At 53.0% G+C, this 6,675-nt stretch overlaps 1 non-coding gene across 1 annotated transcript; it reads left to right on the plus strand.

Annotated features, from left to right (window-relative positions):
* Positions 1 to 5,128: 5,128 nt before the first annotated feature.
* LOC125533650 (uncharacterized) lies at positions 5,129 to 6,359 on the plus strand. The gene is made up of 2 exons (XR_015616939.1): positions 5,129 to 5,419; positions 5,541 to 6,359. It is a non-coding gene; the product is annotated as an uncharacterized LOC125533650 (transcript).
* Positions 6,360 to 6,675: the final 316 nt, after the last annotated feature.

Genomic DNA, 6,675 nt, shown 5'->3' on the forward strand with positions numbered 1-6,675 from the left:
TGTGGGTTGAAGTCTCCATCAACGTGGATGTACGATAGCACCACCTATCGGAACCACACCAAAAATCTCCGTGTCCACATTGCGTTTGCTCCCTGCAAACTCCTTCCTTTACCTTCATGTGCAATGTTTTACATTCTGCTTCTATACTCTTAGACTTGCATGTGTAGGTTGTTTACTTGACTAGTGCTAAGTTGCTAAAATCTGCCAAGACTTAAAATTGGGAAAGGGCTAGATTTTTATTTGGTCAAGTAGTCTAATCACCCCCCCCCTCTAGACATACTTTCGATCCTACAACTGTAGCAGAAGCACTTTGAGAGAGTCCTGGATTAGGGGGTCTCCGGACAGCCGGACTGTTGGACTATGAAGATACAAGATTGAAGACTTTGTCCCGTGTTCGGATGGGACTCTACTTGGTGTGGATGACAAGCTAGGCAATACGGATATGAATATCCCCTCCTTTGTAACCGACCTTGTGTAACCCTAGCCTCCTCCGGTGTCTATATAAACCGGAGGGTTTTAGTTCGTAGGACAAGATACAATCATACCATAGGCTAGCTTCTAGGGTTTAGCCTCTCTGATCTCATGGTAGATCAACTCTTGTAATACTCATATCATCAAGAACAATCAAGCAGGACATAGGCTATTACCTCCATCGAGAGGGCCCGAACCTGGGTAAAACATCGTGTCCCCTGCAGCCTGTTACCATCCGCCTTAGACGCACAGTTCGGGACCCGCTACCCAAAATCCGCCGGTTTTGACACCGACATTGGTGCTTTCATTGAGAGTTCCTCTGTGTCGCCACCGTAAGGCTCGATGGCTCCTTCGATCATCGCTAGCAATGCGGTCCAGGGTGAGGCTTTCCTCCCGGACAGATCTTCATATTCAGCGGCTTTGCACTGCGGGCCAATTCGCTTGGCCACCTGGAGAAGATTGAGAGCTACGCCCCTGGCCATCAGGTCAGATTTGGAAACTTGAACTACACGGCCAATATCTGCGGAGACTTGATCTTCGACGGATTCGAGCCCATGCCAGACACGCCGCGCAGTCACGACGAGCAAGACGTAACTCTACCGTCGGACAATGTTCGGGAGATCGCATCCGCAGCTACTCCGGCCTTTTATCTGGAGCAAGTCGCACCATCCGAGAGCGGAGGGATGGACCCCGCCATGGAGGCCGCACTCTCAACGGCGATAGAGCCGGATACTGACTTCACCCCTTACGAGAGCCGTGTTGCCGAAACACTGGATTCATCCTCGGCCACGGACTCTGAGCCGCTCGTATCCGTGCACATCGAGTTCGACTGGGCGCCGATCATGGAGTTCACCTCCGCGGATATCTTTCAGCACTCACCTTTTGGAGATGTGCTAAATTCATTAAGGTATCTCTCCATGTCATGAGAACCTTGGCCGAACTATGTCTGGCCAGAATGGGATGCAGACGACAAAGAAATTCGCTGCCCACCCACCACCCACTTAGTAGCCAATGTCGACGACTTAACCGGCATGCTCAACTTCAGCTCTGAAGACTTCGACGGTATGGACGACGAAGGAGGAGACGAACAGGATCCACCGCCCTCGGGGCACTGGACCGCCACCTCATCATATGATATATATATATATATGGTGGACACCCCCAAAGAAGCCAATGGCGAGGAGAAAGCGGAGGATGACCCCTCCAAGAAGCAACCCAAGCGCTGACGTCAGCGGCACCGCTCTAAGTCCCACCACAGTAAGGGCAATGATACTGGCACAGGAGATAATAACACTCCGGATAGCACCGAAGACAACAACAGTCCCCTCTAGCATGGCTAAGAGCTGGAGGACGAACAAGCTAGCCCTCCAGAGCAGGCAGCAGATGGAGAACCAGAGGAGGACAATTACATGCCTCTCTCCGAATACGAGGCGAGCCTCGGCGACGACGAATTTATCGTGCCTGAGGACCCTGTCGAGCAAGAGCGCTTCAAGCGCCGGCTTATGGCCACATCAAATAGCCTAAAGAAGAAACAGCAATAGCTTCAAGCTGATCAAGACTTGCTAGCAGAAAAGTGGACCGAAGACCTTGCGGCCAAGGAGCATGAACTCGAGCGCCCGTCCAAGAGTTACCCAAAACGCAGGTTGCTACCCCACCTCGAGGAGGAAGTATTCAAACCTCATTCACCAGTGTACAATGTGGCTGACCGGCCACTACATGGCCGAGACAAAGAGGCGTTTCAGCCCAAAGTTCAGCCCGCACCCCATCGCTACTCAGTCAAAGATACTAAGGCCTGGGGTAACACAGAGGACCTGCGAGACATCTTGGACAGCAAGGCAAAAATTGCAAGGTCAATATACGGGACACGAACACGTGTGCCCACACGGGACGATGATCGTCGCGCCGGATACACCAAGAGTAAATCCGACCGAGCCGAATACAGCAGACAAGGCTCATACGAACTACGTCGGGATATAGCCCGGCACAGAGGCGCCGCACACCCCTTATGCTTCACTGATGAAGTTATGAACCATGAATTCCCGGAGGGTTTTAAACCCGTAAATATCGAATCATATGACGGCACAACAGATCCCGATGTATGGATTGAGGATTTCCTCCTTCATATCCACATGGCTCGCGGTGACGATCTATATTCCATCAAGTACCTCCCACTAAAACTCAAAGGTCTAGCTCAGCATTGGCTGAATAGCTTGCCGGCAGATTCCGTCAGCAGTTGGGAGGATTTGGAAGATGCATTTCTTGACTACTTCTAGGGCACTTATGTGCGACCACCGGATGCTGATGACTTGAGCCACATAACCCAGCAGCCAGGGGAATCGGCCAGACAATTCTGGACACGGTTCCTGACCAAGAAAAATCAAATCATAGACTGTCCGGATGCAGAAGCCCTAGTGGCATTCAAACATAACATCCATGACGAGTGGCTCGCCCGCCACCTCGGCCAGGAGAAGCCGAAATCTATGGTAGCCGTCACAACACTCGTGACCCGCTTTTGCGCAGGCGAGGACAGCTGGCTGGCTTGCAGCAACAACACATCAAGGAATCTGGATACCTTGGATACCAAAGACGTCAATGGTAGGCAACGTCGTAATAGACCAAAGCGCCGCAATAACGGCAATAACACCGAAGATACATCAGTCAACGCCGGATTCAAAGGCTCTAGATCCGGTCAGCAGAAAAAGCCATTCAAAAGAAATACTCCGGCTCCGTCCAGTCTAGATCGCATACTGGATCGCTCGTGTCAAATCCACGGCACCCCTAAAAAGCCAGCTAATCACGCCAATAGGGAATGCTGGGTGTTCAAGCAGGCCGGCAAGTTAAATGCCGAAAACAAGGACAAGGGGCTGCATAGCGATGACGAGGAGGAGCCCCGGCCGCCGAACCCAGGGGGGACAGAAGGGGTTTCCCCCACAAGTAAAGACAGTAAACATGATATACGCAACCCACATTCCCGAGAGGGAGCAGAAGCATGCACTAAGGGACGTCTAGGTGATGGAGCCCATCGCCCTAAAGTTCAACCCATGGTCTGCTTGTCCGATCACCTTCGATCGCAGGGACCACCCCACTAGCATCCGTCATGGCAGATCTGCCACACTGGTCCTAGACCCCATCATTGACGGATTTCATCTCACTCAAGTCCTTATGGATGGCAGCAGCAGCTTGAACCTGCTTTATCAGGATACAGTGCGAAAAATGGGTATCGATCCATCAAGGATCAAACCCAGCAAAACCACCTTCAAAGGTGTCATCCCAGGTGTAGAGGCCCATTGCACAGGCTCAATCACACTGGAAGTGGTCTTCGGATCACCGGATAACTTCGGAAGCGAATAGTTAATCTTCGACATCGTCCCGTTTCGCAGTGGCTATCATGCACTGCTCGGACGGACAACATTTGCAAAATTCAATGCAGTGCCGCATTAAGCATACCTCAAGCTCAAGATGCCAGGTCCTCGCGGGGTCATAACAATAAATGGAAACACAGAACGCTTGCTCCGTATGGAAGAGCACACTGCGGCCCTTGCAGCGGAGGCACAAAGCAGCCTGTTCAGACAGACCACTCATTCGGCGTTACAGCCCCCGGACACCTTCAAGCGAGTCCGGAATAATCTACAACAGGATCGCCTAGCGCGATCTGCGCTCGCCTAGCAATTCGGCCCCCGTCCCAGTCCCCGTGCAGCAATGAAATTCGTGCCGCACGTACATAACTACGCATTGAAAATACCATGGACATAGGCGGGGGCACAATCAGGACACGCCCCGCATTGTGGCTTAACCACACTAGGGGCTGTATACCTTTGACATTCCTTTTCTCTTTCAGGGCCTAACTCTTCGGAAGGCCTTTCCGGCAGTACGACTACCGGACACATTCCGGAAGCAACAACCGATGCGGCAAGAAGCTAAGATGAACACGGGAACCGCCAGGTGGTCTCTAGTAATGTAACGCCCCGAGACCAACGCGCCAGGTGTCTTCTAGTTATTCGTTGTTGTTGCCTTATCATTTGATTGTGTGTCACATCTTGCCATGTCATCATGTGCATTGCACCATTATGCTTTCAAAACTTGCATCCGTCCCGGTCTCCCTGTTCCTTCCGTTGTCCGTTCTGAACCCAGTCACACTCGCACGCGCCCGTGGCATGTCCAAAATATTATTCTATAAGTGGCCAAAAAATGTTCTCGGAATGGGTTGAAAGTTGCCGTGTGGTCTTGTTATAGTGTAGGTAGGCCGCCTTCCAAGTTTCATCGCATTCGGAGTTCGTTTGATGCCCCAACGGATAACTATAGCGACAATATAGTCGGTCAAACCGTCGGACGTTTTCGGTCTCCGCAAACAGTCGCCGGGCTGCATTCCCCCTCTTTCCTCTTAGCCCAAGCCCTTCTTCACAGTCCACCTAGGCCCAGCCTACCCCTCTTTGTGCAGTGCATAGACCCCTCCCGCGCGTCTGAAACTTCCCCTAACACGACCCGAGCAGTCGTGACCGATGGGTCCGGAACATCCCCAAACATCTATAAAACATCACTATTTTCTTATTTGGACTCCCTAGCCTATTTTTCTCTACCACCCGATTTCGATCGGAGGGTCCTACCTCAATCCTATTTCCATATATAAGACCACCACCTACCAAATCAAGCCAACCCTAAAATCTAAGGGATTTATCCCTGCCGCCGCCGCATTATCTCCCACCTCGGGATCCTCCCCAAATCCAAAAATCCCCCCTCGATTTTCCAACCGGACCATCCCCCTCGTCGCCGCCAAATTCCACCCGCAGGCAGCCAGCCACAACCTCCTCCCGATCCATCCACCATGGCCATCGCCCCACTTCCTCAAGACCAGACGCTGCTGATCTGCATCCATGCCGCCTCCCGCCGTCGACCGCAAGCCAAGGCACCTCCCCGTGCTCCTCCACCTCGCCTCGTCGGCCGGCAACCGGTACTGCCGCCGGCGACCACGTCCAGCCACCAGGCCGTCTCGCACCTTCCCATGCTCTTTTCTCGCTCTTCTTTCCCGTGAACTCTCCCTGACCTCACCCCTCTCTCTTTCTCTTTCACAGACAGGAGCCCAACCCCGGCGTCCGCGTCGCCATGCCGCCGCCTTGCTCCGCCCTCGTCGATGAACAGCACCAGCAGGGAGACAATCGCAGCCGCCCTGGACCTCCACTGAACCGCGAGCAGTCACCGTCCTCGCCCAGGACCCGGCCAGATCCCACCTTTCCCGGTCCTCCCCGTCGCCGGGAGCTTGCGCCAAGTCCGTCGTCATCCTCTGCTCGGGAACGAGCTCGATGCGCCTCTGCTCACCCGCGTGGAACGACTGGCCGCTGGATCACCCCCGCGCCCGTTCCTGACCATCTTCGCTCCGTCCGGGCGCCTCCTGCCGTCCGTGTCGTCAAGAGACTGCTGCATCTCGAACCCCACCCCGCGCCATGGCTACATCTCCCGCAGCAGCCAGTCGCCGCTGCAACCATCATGGCGCTCGGCCTCGTGCAGCTTCGGGGCCAGTGCCGCCGCCTAGAGCTTCTCCGCTGGAGTCCCCTTCGTCTCGTCCGCGTCGCTGGTGCCCCGCCAAGTCCCTTAAGCCGCTGCCAAGTCCCGCGGATGCGGCCTCCTGCACCGCCGGTGTCCTCTGCATCGAAGCAGTTGCAGAGGAGGACGAGCGTCTCGATCCCTGTATCGCTAGCGCGTTGACCGCGCCCTGCTTCTCGTGTAGCCAGGGCCCAGCGGCAGCGCCCCTCCTGCAGCCTCCCTCCCAATCGGGCCAAGGCCCATGGTGAGGCAAACCCCCCCAGCGCCTCCTTTTTTTTCCCTCCTTACTTTGGCCTGGCTAGATTCGGCCCGCTTACATTTTTTTCCAGATCGGTGAATTTGTATTTTAACCAGGGTTTTGCAGTTTTACAGAAAACTCCTTGCACAACATGCATATAATAACTCACAAACGGTGCATCATATTAAAACAAACTTTATATGAAAAATGACTAGAATTTCATCTAGTTTCATAATATGCCACTTTCATCCATGTTTGAAATGTTAAAAATGTTGTTTGCTTTAATTTGCTTAAATGCCATGCTAAAATGAATTAATTCATAACTAAATAACCGTAGCTCCAAACCTAACAAACTTTATATGTAAATGGGATAGAAAAATGCCTAGTTTAACATGGTGGCTTTACTTTGCATGTTTAACAACTCTAAA

This window comes from Triticum urartu, chromosome 2A (assembly GCF_056163025.1).
Source record: "Triticum urartu cultivar PI428250 chromosome 2A, HENAU_Tu73, whole genome shotgun sequence".
NCBI lineage: Eukaryota > Viridiplantae > Streptophyta > Magnoliopsida > Poales > Poaceae > Triticum > Triticum urartu.